General features: G+C 37.1%; 1 protein-coding gene across 1 annotated transcript in view; it reads left to right on the forward strand.

Moving 5' to 3' along the window:
• Nucleotides 1-14,747, forward strand: part of PRKCH (protein kinase C eta) — a 286,419-nt gene that overhangs the window by 267,543 nt on the left and 4,129 nt on the right. The gene's annotated exons all lie outside the window — the stretch shown is intronic.

Genomic DNA, 14,747 nt, shown 5'->3' on the forward strand with positions numbered 1-14,747 from the left:
CCTGATTTCCTACCTCTCCATCTGCTCCAGTTGTTAGTGGTCCCACTTACTGACTACCTGGTACTTGTTTTCATGTATTCTCTTTGTATTAATTATTTCATTTTTATTCAATCATTTCAGTTGTGCCTCTTTGTGACCCCATTTTGGGATTTTCTTGGCAAAGATACTGGAATGGTTTGCCATGTCCTTCTCCATTTCAATTTGCAGATGAGGAAACTGAGGTATCCACATAGTAAGTGTCCAGGGCCAGATTTGAACTTAGGAAGATGAATGTGTCTTGATAAAGCCAAATCCAGTGTGCTATTTAACTGCCCATATTGGTCCTATATATGCTTAAATATGTACTTGTCCAACATATGACATGCCCTTAATAAAAATGCTTGTGATTGGTTGATTTTAGTCCCAGTTATTGGAGTTTGTCATAAAGACACTAAAAGGAGTTACACAAGAGCATAGCCTTAAGTGTTCCTTTAAGGCTTTTCTATCCCTAGCCTTTGGGGTTTTTTTTTTAAGTCAAAAGCAATGGAGTGGATTAGCTTAAATATGATTCAAGCACTGATAACAAGATACCAACTCCAAGGTGGCCAGAATAATGACCACATGATTGGAGGTGAGCAGGGATACTAGAATAGCAGGCTAGAGCATCTAGCCTGAAAAGTGGCTGCCATGATACTGGAAGGTAAATGAGGAATAATGGATCCCAAATTAAAGCACTCAGAGACTGACAATATGCCATGTGAAAGGACTGCTGTGTCCTGACCACATACGTCATCTGAGATTTACTGCAGAAAATTTCCCCTGAGGCTTTCGGTATGAACACAGCTGCAGCAAAGACAGTAAACAGGATACTGCCCAGGATTGCATTAGATGAAATGAAATACACAGTACCGTGTAGTTCCAGAAATGCATTATTGCAGATTGCAATATTTGTCTGATATAATGAAAATACATGACAGACTAGCTAATTAGTGCTCACAAAACAAAAGCAGCCCCAGCCCTTAGTAATAACCACACCACCAAAGATCCACTTGAGCAGGCTCTATGCTCTTAACAAAAATCAATTTGCTTCCCAATCAAGTCCAATGTGGCTTGTAATCAGACAGTCAGTCAATAAACATTTACTATGTTTCAGACACTATGCTAAATAACTGAGTAAGCAAGAAAAAAAAAGTTCAGGGGATTTAGAAGGAAAGAGACAATGTATAAAACGTTGTAGCTACAAGGAATATACAATGTAGAAAGAAAAGAGTCTCAGAGGGAAGACACTCACAGTGGGGGATTAGGAGAAGCTAGAAAGATCTCCTGCAAAAGGTGGGATTAGAATTGAGTCAAGGTAGCAAGAGGGAAAGAAGAGAAAGGAAGAGTATCCCAGGCCTGTCAGATAGTAAAAGTCATGGAGGTGAGAGATGAGAGTATCATATGTAAGCAAGAATCCCAGTATTACTTAATCAAAGAGGATGTCAAGTCAGTTAAAATGAATTTATCAAGGGGCAGCTAGGTGGTTCAGTGGATAGAGGACCAGATCAGGAAAATGGGAGGACCTGGGTTCAAATTTCAACTTAGATACTTCCTACATCTCTGACCCAGGGCAAGTCACTTAACCTCAATTGCCTTGCCCTTACCACTCTTCTGCCTTGGAATTGATAACTTAGTATCTATTCTAAGACAGAAGGTAAGAATTTTAAGTTGCATTTATTAAGCACCTCCTATGTGCCAGGCACTGTACTAAGTGCTCAAACACAAAAGACAGGAATAAGCAAACAAACAAAACATAGCCCCTGCTCTCTCTCCAGAACTATATTGAGGGAGATAATAATATACAAACTATTTACAAAAAAGATAGATACAGGATAAATCAAATGGTAATCACAAAGAGAAGGCACTATAATTAAGAAGCAAGAAAGACTTCTTACAGAAAATAGGAACTTAGCTGAGACTTGAAGGAAGCTACAAAGTGAAGCTAAAGAGAGGAAAGTTCCAAGGGATGGAGACAGCCAGTAAAAATACCCAAGTGGGGAGATGTCGTGTTCAATGTCATTATTAAGGAATGGCAAGGAGGTCAGTGTCACCAGATCTTGGAAGGGAGTAAAATAAAAGATAAGAAAGGGAGGAAAAGGTCAGGTGGTAAAAGTCTTTAAAAACCAAGCAAAGGATTTTATATTTGATCAGAAAGGTAATAGGGAGCTCCTGGAGTTTATTGAGATGGGTCAACTTCAGGTTTGTGGTTTGGGAAACATTTGCTTCTGTCTGATTATGGCCATCAGTCAGTCAACAAGCATATTGTATATGTATCCATATATGCATATAAGCTCTGTGCTAAGTTTAGGGGCACAAAGAAAAGCAGTCACCATTCCTGGCCACAAGGAGTTGATGTTTTAATGGAGAAGTTATTATATAAATGGATATGTGTGTACATACACAAACAGTATATATATACATATGTACATATACAATAAATATACATATACACACATATGTACATACCCATAGAGTAGCTAGGTAATTGGGAATGTAATTACAGAGGGAAAGGCACTAGAAATCTATAATGTATAATATAAGCATAATCATGCAAAACAAATTCTCGCATTGGAACCTAAGGCAGAATCAGAAGCAGCAGACAGTGCAGAGCAAAGAGGCATGTTTAGGTTTTATATCAAGTAAAAACATCTTAAAAAATTAAAGGTATGCTTGCCATCTCAGTGAGGGGGGAAAAGGAGGAAGAAAAAGAATCAAAGACTCCAATTTCCAAAAAACACGTTAAAAATTGTTTTTAAGTATAATGGGGGAAATGAAATATTGAAACCCATTTAAAAAATAATTACAGTTGTCCAAAAGTGGAAGGGATTGCCTCCAGTTGAAATAGGTTCTGTCTCACTATAAAAGTTTTCAAGCAAACACTAAAATGTGGTATTACCTTCTAGATTATGGATTGAATTAGATGGCTGCTGAGATCCTTTCAGCTTCAAGTTTTTGTAATTCTGAGTCTTTGAAAAGAAGAAAAATGTACAATAGAATCTTATTGGAGGTTATTTAGTAGACTAACCTACAATTCAGCACAGGAATCAACAGCCCCAGCAGCCAGTTATAATCCAGAATATGATTAAACACTTCCAGTAATGGGGAACCCATTCCAGTTTGAAATGGCTCAAATTATTCAGACAACCTTCCTTACATTAAGCAGAAACTTGCCTACTATATAACTTTTGGTCTAGTCTCTTCCTTAGGGAGAGCAGGTAGCCTCAGCTTTTGCCCTGGCTCACAGGCAGAGGAAGTCTCGGTTATAGAAGCAACCACAGACTCTACTGTGCCTGCCCTGGCTACTGCCCTCTCCCCTCATGTCTGAACTAATCTGCAGAGGGAGGCCAGAAGAAGAAAAGCTGCTCTCCTTTATTGCTAATGAAAGTTGCAGAGATAGCATTCCTAGCTCTGCCTACCAATTTCCATCTCAATCTAATTTATCATGGTAGACTTCCTTTCATTCTATTAGCACATCAGAAATCACATTCCACCATTCTGTACAATAACCTACTTATGGGAATTCTCATTTATTTTGCCAGTGCTAGTCATAGTCTTTTCAGGGTCATCCCCCTGTCCCCTTTTAATGGTTTTCCATCTAATTCAGCTTTGAATCAGATCCATGTTTCTGCCTACAAAATTGATTCAGTTCCTCAGAATTAGGTCTGATTTTCACCCCAAGTACCTCCCTCTTTCTCAACAACCCCACCAGTAACTCATATGCATCAACCCTCCATTACCACATAAGGTTTAGCTGGGAAGTAGCTATGGCAAAGGTAGTCAGTTCATATCCCCACCCACCCCCAGTCAACCACAGGAAGTGTAGAGGTGGGAAGTGAGCAGAAATGAGGATGCCAGTAAGCCAAGTATGCTAAAAAAGAGCTCTCTCTCTCTCTCTCTCTCTCTCTCTCTCTCTCTCTCTCTCTCTCTCTCTCTCTCTCTCTCTCTCTCTCTCTCTCTCTCTCTATCTCTCTATCTCTCTCTCTCTCTCTCTCTTTCTCTCTCTCTCTCTCTCTCTCTCCCTCTCCCTCTCCCTCTCCCTCTCTCCCTCTTCTTCCTCCTCTTCTCCTTCTCCTTCTCCTTCTCCTTCTCCTTCTCCTTCTCCTTCTCCTTCTCCTTCTCCTTCTCCTTCTCCTTCTCCTTCTCCTTCTCCTTCTCCTTCTCCTTCTCCTTCTCCTTCTCCTTCTCCTTCTCCTTCTCCTTCTCCTTCTCCTTCTCCTTCTCCTTCTCCTTCTCCTTCTCCTTCTTCTTCTTCTTCTTCTTCTTCTTCTTCTTCTTCTTCTTCTTCTTCTTCTTCTTCTTCTTCTTCTTCTTCTTCTTCTTCTTCTTCTTCTTCTTCTTCTTCTTCTTCTTCTTCTTCTTCTTTTCCTCCTTTCCCCCTCCCCTCTCCCCCACTTGGGCCAACCCATAGATAACAGCTTGATATGGTGGGCTAAACATTAGGCTTGGAATTAGAAGATACTTGAATACAAATTCCATCTCTGACACTTAGTAACTGTATGGCTTTAGGCAGGTCACCTGAGTTTCCTAATCCAAAATATACACATATTTGCATTGCCTGCCTCACAGCAGGAAAGTGCTTTCTTAAATGTTAAATTTTGCATGTATAAATGTAAGCTGTTAGGTAGACTTAATGGATAGATATTTAGGAAGCCAATTGGAATGAAGTTCAAATCCCAGTTCTTCGCCCTGTGCAACCTTTGGCAAGTCATTTAAATCTCTGACCCTCAGTTTCCTCCTTTGTATCTAGCAGTAGTGGTATTATACACCTAATAGTCTGTGGGAAAGAAAGATAGAAAGTTGGGAAATGAGAGCAAGCATCTCCATCTTAATTAGTTCCCAGTTTTGTGAGGGTAGAGGCAGTTGTTTCTAGCACCTCCCTTAGGATATGATTTTTTCCCTTTATTCAATATGGTAGAATTGGCTAATAGAATGATAGAATGTCTAAGCATTTATCCCAAATTATATGTTATTTCAGCCTTGGGGAAACCATTAAAATATGTATTCAGATCAATGACATGTCTTTTGCTGCTCTGATCCCTTATTTGTTTCCAGGGAAATAAAGTAGTAGTTCACTTCTTCCAAAGAATAGCTCACTGAGCTCTCTGAGATCAAAAGTCAGTAATGAAAATGATGGGAAACTTAACCAGTTCTCTTCTCAGCAACAGAAATTACTCTAACCACTGTTTTTCATTCTGTGTGGCTTCTAAATAGTTTGGCTACAGTCTGTCTTAGCATCTCAGCCTCTTCTCTTTTTACAGTTCACCACCGGTCTTCAGGGCCAAGAGGTAGTAGCCGAGGAAAGCGGCATATAATGTCTATAAATTCCAGTCTCCTCTCCTCTCTCATACCATCTGACTAAGTTCAGGTTTCCCTTTTCTCTCCCTTAGAAAATAGAAATTATCCAGGGAATCTCTGCTCATATCCAGAATGAGGGAATTGAACTAAATAACCTCCTAGGACCCTTTCAGCTCTAAATCTGCAATCTTATGATCCTATTTTATATGGGCTTACACATAGAAAAAGTCATGACAATTCTGTGTTGAAAGAAATGGATATAAAATTCTGTTTTCTATCTATTTAAAAGGTCTTCTAAGGCTTAATAAAATAGAGCATTTGCCCTTCCCATCAGGTTCCCTAACATTATATCTGCTTAACATAAAAGTCACCTCTCTTCTCCTTGATTGGAGTATGAAATCTAATGAAGTTAGAAGGTCATTTTAGACTTACATAACAGCCAAATCCAACTATTGATAGAAATATTCAGTGTTCTCAGGCTCCTAAAAGGAAACCTTATTAGCTTAATTGCTTTATACAATTATGCTTCCTTGAGATCAGATAGAACTGTCAGAATGGGAAACAGTCTTTGTAGTCAATGCCTTAATTTTAATGAGTTTAAAAGGAGAGTAAAACCCGCTATTAACAAGGCTCCTTATTACAAAGCTTGCAAAGATAGGGATGTACCAAAGGTGAAAATATATCCCACAAAAGACATTACTAGGAATTGTAGTGGATAGTCCTTATAGAGGATAACATAATTAGTCTAAAAGGCAAGTGTTGGCCCTGGGTCCCAATACCAACTTTATAGAGGGATTACATTATATAACTATCTCCTTCCATTTATCTAGGCTATGAACACCTTGACAGCATGGGCTGTCTTACTTATCTGTTTGTATCCCCAGCACTTAGCACAGTGCTTTGTAAGCACATGATGAATACTTAATCATTCATTCATTCATCCTTTTAAATATGTTCTGGACTCTAAGTTGTATCTTTCTTATTCTCCTCTTTTCCATATTTGTTTTTATGAAAGATTTGTTATTAGACAATAATACATTTTTAAAATAATTTTACTTCCTATTATTATTTGAGTCTGGAAACTGAGAAATTTTTTTAATCAATCCCTGTAATAAGTTGGATCACTCTTTAGGGAGAGTGGTGAGGTTTTACACCTTTTTTTTAAAGAGTTTCATTTTTGTTTCCAGTTAAATGTATTTTCTTTCCCTCCCAGTCCCCTCAATTTAAAAGAAAAAATCCTTGCTACAAATATGACAAAGTATAACAAATTCCCTTGTTGACCATGACCAAACTATCTATTTCATTCTGTATCCTGAGTCTATCAGACTGAGCTTAGAGAATCTTCAGATTCTAATCTTTCAAAGAACATTTAATCTATACCGTTTTCTCCATGTAAAACAACAGGATGGACATTTATCCAGTTTATAGAAGCATGTGCAGGAGATTATTTAACCTTCTTCTACAGGCAGATTCCAAATTCAAGTGCTAAAACTCACTATTTGGAGATTCTTCTTTGCTATTTAAGTTTATTTCCTCTTATAACCACAAAGTGACATTATTTAGAGATATAAGAGACTTCTAAGATCAGCTGGTCTTAACTCCTTACTTTACAGATAAGGAAATTTGGACTTGCTGAGGTTACACCTGATGGGAATATGAGAAATGCAAATTTTAAAAACTCTAATATACAAGTTCATACCTAATAGATTGACTAATATGACAGAAAAAGGAAATTGATAAATGTTGGAGGGTACATGAGAAAATTGGGATATTAGTGCGCTGTTGGTAGAGTTGTGAACTGATCCAACCATTCTAGAAAGAAATTTGGAGCTCTGCTCAAAAATCTATAAAACCGTGCATACCTTTTGATACAGTAATACCACTACTAGGTCCATAACCCAAAGAAATCCATAAAAGAGAAAAGGACTTATTTGTATAAAAATATTTAGGGCACATCTTTTTGAATGGACAAAGAATTGGAAAGTGAGAGAATGTCCATCCATTGGGAAATAGCTGAATGAATTATGATGTATGATTTTACTGGGATACTATTGTTCTATAAGAAATGGCAAGCAAGATGAATTCAACAAAAAATAGAACTGATGCAAAGTGAAATGGATAGAACCAAGAGAACATAATAACAACAGTGTTGAACTATGGTCAACTGTGAAAGACTCAGCTATTCTATAGCAATGCAATAATCTTAAGGAAGTTCTGAAAGATTTATGATGAAAAATAGTATCCACCTCCAGAGAATGAATTGAAGGAGTCTCAATGCAGATTGAAGCACACTATTTTCACCTTACTTTCCTCATGGATTTCTTTTTTTTATTAGTAACTTCCACAACATAACCAATATGAAAATGTTTTGTATGATTGCATATAAATAACTTATATCAAATTGATTATAGTCTCTGGGAAGGGGGGGGGAAGGAGGGAGGGAGAGAACTAAAAAAAATTAACTCAAAATTTTAGAAAGCCAATTTAAAAAATTGTTTTACATGTCATTGGGGGGGAAATAAAATACTGAAATGTTGTAAAATACATATTGGGCTGCAGAAAATAAAAGAGCTATGAAATCTCCCATTGTTCTACCTACACCAGCACAGTGAATATTTTACCTATTGCTGCCTTAAAGAGTACTCTAATTAGAAGCCACAGTTGAAAGGAAATGCGAGGGGGAGAATAGTTCTAAAAATGGAATGGGATAGTTGATACTGTGTAATATCTTTATAAAACTAGTGTTGGGACATAGGAACTAATATTTGCCTTCTCTTTGGAGTGAAAGGAAGTTTGAACCAGTGATATCATTTGATATTGGGAACATCTAATGAAATTCCTTTTGCCAATGCTGTGCCATGCCTGTTCAGTGCTTTAAATTTTGGAAAGAGGCAGCTAGCAGCTAGGTACCTCAGTGGATAGAGAGCAAGCCCTGGAAGAAGAAGCTCTGGGTTCAAACCTGGCCTCAAACATTTCCTACCTTTGTGACACCAAGCAAACCACTTACCCCCATTGCCTAGCCCTTACCACTCACACTTCTGCTTTGGAACCAATACACAGTATTCTAAGACAGAACGTTAGTGTTTTAAAAAAAAAGGGGGGGGGGGGAAGAGTTGCCTAGAACAGTGCAGGGTTAAGAGACTTGCCTAAAATCATATAGACAGAATCAGAGTTGGGACTTGAACCTAGGCCTTCCTGACTGAGGCCTGTCCTCTATCCACAATACCACAATCTCCTCTTAAAATCTGCCTCATGAACTAATTTGTTATCCTCTCTCAGGCTTCTGAGTGATATAATTTCATCTGAGGTATATCTGAATCCTTGTAGTAATTAGAGTTGTTAGGAGAAGATTTTCTTGAACTTTCTCAGTGACTTAGAGAGACAGTCTTTCAGGACAAAACTAAAATTTTTACATTGGCAAAAGCCCTCACTTTTCCAGTCTGTAAAGCCATTTTATTGCCTTTTTGAAAGCACTATGATTCCTCTGAGTAAATATGTACAGTCTTCCATGAAGTCACTGTTTTTCTGTCTTTAACAGACTCTGCTGCTTTGAACCACATGCCCTAGAGAAGGTTAGCTGAGGTCATGTTCTTGAGACTCAGCTTGTAGTCTCATGAAACTGAATACATCAAATTTGATTTATAAGCTCCTGACCTGTTTCTCTCTCCCAAGTCTCTTATTTCTCCTTCCCTCCAACTTATTTTTTCTCCCTACCTTCTTCCCCCAATTTAAGTATTCAGTGGTTGGAATAAACAGCTTGTTTTTTATAAATCCATTTCTTTGAGTCTCAAATTTGAATAATAACAGAAATAAGGAGGAATACTTCTATAAAAGAATAATATTAATATGCCTAAGATAATATTAACACAGCATAGAACTGACTATATGTCTCCCCCTATCAAAAATTTTCAGTGATTCCTAATTGCTTTTAGGTTAAAATAAAAACTTGTCATCAAAGCATTTAAAGCTTTATATAATCTGCCTCCTACCTCTGATTTATTCATATTACTTCCTTTCATTGCATTCTCTATTTCACTCTAACTGACCTATTGGCTATTTCCTAACCTTGACAATCCATCTTCTTTTGTACAAGCTGTGTACTCTACACCTAGAAGGCACTCCCTCTTCACTTCTGCCTCTGGAATTTTTCTTCCTTTAAAGCTTAGCTCAGTTGCTATTTCCCCTACTCCATATACTCAAGTAGATCTATATTCTCAGTGATACTTGGATGCTCGTTCTTACAAATAAAAATCACAATCTATCCACACTTACCGATTATGTGTAACCGTTATCCATGCTCTCCCATTTAATCATCATAGGGATCTACCCAAAGTGCTAGAAGCTTCTTTGCTTTCTCCTAAATGGTGAGAGTACCAGTGGCAAACTCTAGCTGTCCACCTTACTCTTTTCACAAAAATAGGGCATGTTCTCTTCCTAATAACCTCAATTATTAGTGGTCTTCTACTGTTGACCATACGTCATAGGATATAACTCCTTGATGGCCACAACTATTTTGATTTTTTTGGCATTTAAAATGCATTCCATTGCTTTATTTCCCATTGAATTAAACTGAATTGTTATTATAACTGCCTGAAAAAACCTGTGAGCTTTAGCTGCTTTAAACATTCACTAAACACTTAACCATATATCAGGCACTGTGCTAAGTTCTAGGGATGCAAAGAAAGGTAAAAAGACAGTCCCTGTTCTCAAGAAGTTCCCAGTCCATTGGAAAGACAACATATAAACAACTATATGCAAACAAACTATATACAGAATTTTAGTTCTCAGCAGACCTCTAATCCAACCTATACAGAAAATAAATTGCCACTATAATATATCAGATAAATAGTTACTCAGCTTCTTTTTGCAGGGGATATTATTATATACCAGGAGGAAAAGAGATGAGACATCCTAGTTTTAAGCCCTCCTCATTTTCCCTATCCTTCTGTCCTTTACTTTGACTAGCCTCCCTGGTTCTCATGATTATCCATTTCAAAAGTATTTAGCTGGTACCCTACATCCCTTTACCCCATTAACTTTCCACCATACCTGCTTTCTCCTATCTCTGAGCTCAGATGAATCCTGCCTTCTGTTGTCTCTGCCTCTGATGTGAAGGAAAAGTATTTCTGAAGAAAATGACGTGATGATGTTCATTGTTTCTATCACAAATTCATTTTAGCTGACTTCACCTACATCTATAGACTTGCTCCTTGATTCATCTAGTTGATTCCCTTTGTAGCACTCCCTGCAGCCCATATTTCAAATCTTCTACTCTCTTCCAACCTCCAGTCCTAACCTTCCTGCCTCACTCTCAGAAAATAGCCTGACCTCTTCTCTTTTGACTTCCCCCTATTCAAAATCTGTCAGTGGCTCCTTCAGTGCCCTGATCAGTCAGCTCCTCCATGCAGTGTTCCCTAATTCTCATCCTCACCCTCAACCCCCAGCAGCGGTTCAGGAGTGGTCTCACCATCTCCTAAGTACTGTTTATAATATGTAGTATTATATGTACCTCCCTTGTAATATATCATATTCTATCTTGCATCACTTGTGCTGTATGCTTTTCTTATTCTATAACTTTTTCTCCTAATCCTGCTCCATGCCTCCACCATAAATCTTCCTAGATCATAAATTCTTTGGGAGAAGGAACTGTGCCTTACTCAATCTTTGCTTTACCCACAGAGCCTTGCACAAGACGGTGCTTAATAATACATGTTGCTATATAAAGAGTCCCTCTCCTTCACCAAGGTTAATCTTTGTCTCTGTCCTTGATTTTCATTGCTCCTTTAGGACTTTATTTTAGCAATTATCCTTTGTTCTCTAGCATTCTCAATCTTCTTCTCTGCTTATTGCTTTACCTCTACTTATAAACATGCTGAAGTCTCCCCAAACCTAAAAACAAAAGCCAAAAAGAAAATTTTTTTCTTGACTCTTTTATATCTTCAAGAAACTATTTTTCACTTCCTTCTTCTTCTTAGTGGTAAGTAGGGATAGTCTACTTTCTGCCACATCCCTTTCCTTAATACTCATTCATTCAATGCCTTGCAACTAAACTTCTGGCCCCACTATACTGAAATATTGCTTTCTGAGTAAACAATGATCTCCTAGTCAATAAATCCAAAGACATTATATCGATCTTCATCCTTCCTGATGAAGTCTCCCAGAATAAAATATTAAACTCCTCTTCTACTCTCCTTTTAACCCATTTACAAGTCTTACCAATAACATCTTTCACAATTGCCCCCTCCTTTGTATTCATTTCATTATTAATTGTTGATAATATTTGAATAATAATTTAAGATTTGCAAAGTGTTTTCTGTTATCTCATTTGAGTTTCATGAAAATCATCTAAGTCAGGAATCGTGAGCATTATTATCTGCATTTTATAATCAAGGTATTTGAAATTCAGTGTGACTTTCCCGTAGTCACAAGTTATAATGAACCAAGGACAGATTAAAAACTCAGTCTTCCTGATTCTAAGTCCAGGACTCCATCCACTTGCAGTGGGCTCCCAGTTTCCATTCTCTTCCTGTTTGAGCCATCCTATATAGATGGATGATTTTGCTGCTGCTGCTAGTTAGCTTGTTTTCATATGGTACTTTTAAAGCTTTAAAGTTTAAAGCTTATATAAATATTATCCACTTTTAGCTTCAGAACAACCCTGGCAAGTAGGTCTATTATTATCCCTATTTTACAGATGAGGAAACTGAGACAGAAATTGTATGACTTGCCCAGGGTCATAGAGATAGTGAGTGTCTGAGACTTGAATTGAACTCAGGTATTCCTGACTCCAGGTTCAATATATTATCCATTGTGCCATCCAGAATAATCTTAGAGGAATCAAATTTAAGGTTAGAAAAGATAATATCTGGAATGAGAAGACATGGGTTTAAATTTCCATTCTGCTTACTAATTATCTATGTGACCCTGGGCAAAATACTTTTTCTTCCCTTCTTCCTACTTTGAGCCTCACTCTCTCCTCTAAAATGAGGAGTTTGGACTAGATGACCTCTAAGGACCCCTCCAGTTCTCAAGCCTATGATTCTTTATTTTATAAATAAGTAAACTGGAGTCCAGAGAAATTAAATAATTTACTTATGTTAATTAGTAGGAGACATGAAAGGAGAACCAAAGTCTTCTATGTGTCCCCGGGCAAGTCACTTAACCTCCTGGAGAAGGAAATAGCAAATCTTTCTAGCATCTTGGCCAAGAAAACCCCATGGCCAATATTGTCATGCTATATGATCCATGGGGGCACAAAGAGTTTGACACAACTGAATGGTTGAATGACAAATTTGCTTGCTATCTTTAGAGCAAGGCTACCTATACACTACCTTTTTTTTTAAGGGTAGCAAAAAATAGCTTATTTCTCAGACCTATGGATAAGGGAAATTTTTAAATGAAAACAAGATATAGAGAACATTGCAAGACATAAAATACATGACTTTGAATATATTAAATTAAAATATTTTGCACAAAATCTATGTAAGGCAAACTACAAACTGGGGAGAAAATCCCCCCCCCAAGGGTATGATCTCTTTTGTTTTAATTTTTAAAATTTAGAATATTTTTCCATAGTTACATGATTCATGATCCCTACCCCCCCACACTCTTTCCTCCCCGACCCCTCCTGAAGCTGACAAGCATTTCTACTGGGTTGTAATGTATCAATGTTTAAAACCTATTTCCATGGTATTCACTTTTTCTAGGGAAAAAGAAGTAGCAATGGCCAGCCATTCCTAGAATCTCTACCTAGGAACTACTCCCACATGTATCCTATGAGAGTATTTAATACCTCTCTCCACATCCAAAAAAAGGGGGGGTGCAAATTGCTGGTGAAGGGAAAAGAAGGAAGAGAGAAAAAGAAAGTCTTTCAAAAATAGGAACTCGTGGTCACTCCAGAATATATGAGTATAATGTTCTTACATGCCCCCAAAATAAAGAACAAATGGTACCCAAAGAACAAATGGTGCCCAAACTCTCCCAGGGCACTCTCTTCCTGCATAATTACCAGCCCTAATTGGCAGACCCAAGAAGTTCAAACAAGTCATCTGGGAGTGTTTCCTTTCCCCATATGCTGAGTCCTTTGGATTGTTCTTTGTTAGTGAGCTTCAGAAATGAAGCTGTTCTACTGGGAATTTTATCCAGGTGTGCTTTCTGAGGAAAGAAAAGATCTCCTGGATTTTTCCCACCTAGTTTTTATTTTACTTTTCCATTTTATAAGGATTGTCTTACCCTCCTCTCTGATGAGACAAGCATGAACTTGCTTTCATAAAATGCAAACCAGTATGCAGTCAGAGCTCCTGGTAGACTGAATTTGACTCTAAGGGTTTTATTTCCTAAATCTATGTTTAACTAGAGTTCAATTACTTGATGAGTGTTTGAATGTCCCAATCAGAATATCATGTGATTCGTGGTCATGGCATTTTATTTTTGGTCCCATTTTTAATGTACCTCCACCTATTTTTTTTCTTGTCCTTGGGAGGAAGAAACCATTCAATCCAATCAATAATTTTTTTTTTTGTGATCTCCTTTTTGAAAGTTTCTAACATTCTTTAAACGGTTCTTACTTTCAGATTTGCTTAGAGATTTTTGAAATCTCTCCTACACTCCCTCTCACCCTGCAATATTATAATTTTCCAGTGAAAACAAAGCAAAATACTTTACAACTTTAAACATCTGCTATGGCATTCTCCACTTTTGGTATCTCTTCATTTTAGCATGATACCTAGCACATAGTAGGCCCTTAGTAAATGCTTATCAATTAAAAGTTTTCTTTTTTAATAATATTTTATTTTTCCCAGTTATCTGTAAAGAGAATTTTAACATTCGTTTAAAATTGTTTTAAATTTTGAGTTCTAAATTCTCTCCCTCCCTATTACTTTCCCTCTTCTCCTTTATCCATGAGATGGTTAGCAATATGATAACAGATTTTACACATGCAATCATGTAAAAATGTTTTCTAAATTTTCAGCCATGGTTTAGTTCAGTCAGGAACCATTTCTCTAAATATGGAATAAATTCTGTTTTGTAATCCCAAATTAAATAGGAAGATATGAATTTGTCCTGTTTTAAGGAACATTTCTGTTTGATTTTTAAAGAAATTTATCTAAAAGGATTTTCCTTTACATTCAAAGGAAAAAAATAAAGTCTTGGTTTAATCACTTTATATATGAAAAATCACATCTCTCACATGAGAATCAATGATCCTGGACTAGATTGGTTGGGAAATCAGCAAATGTCTTTGTGGGCCATTTTGTGAAATGGAATTTAGTTCAATGTACCTTAGTAGGAGTTCTGTTCTGGGGAAGGATGCCCAAGATCCATTTCTGACTGTAATTACAAGGGCTTGCTTGATATCCAATTTACAAATGCAAAAAAAAAATTACTTAGTGCTTAAAATATGTAGGAATGTTCCCTTTGCTTTTTTTATCTTC

The sequence above is a fragment of the Monodelphis domestica genome, chromosome 1 (genome assembly GCF_027887165.1).
Source record: "Monodelphis domestica isolate mMonDom1 chromosome 1, mMonDom1.pri, whole genome shotgun sequence".
Taxonomy (NCBI): domain Eukaryota; kingdom Metazoa; phylum Chordata; class Mammalia; order Didelphimorphia; family Didelphidae; genus Monodelphis; species Monodelphis domestica.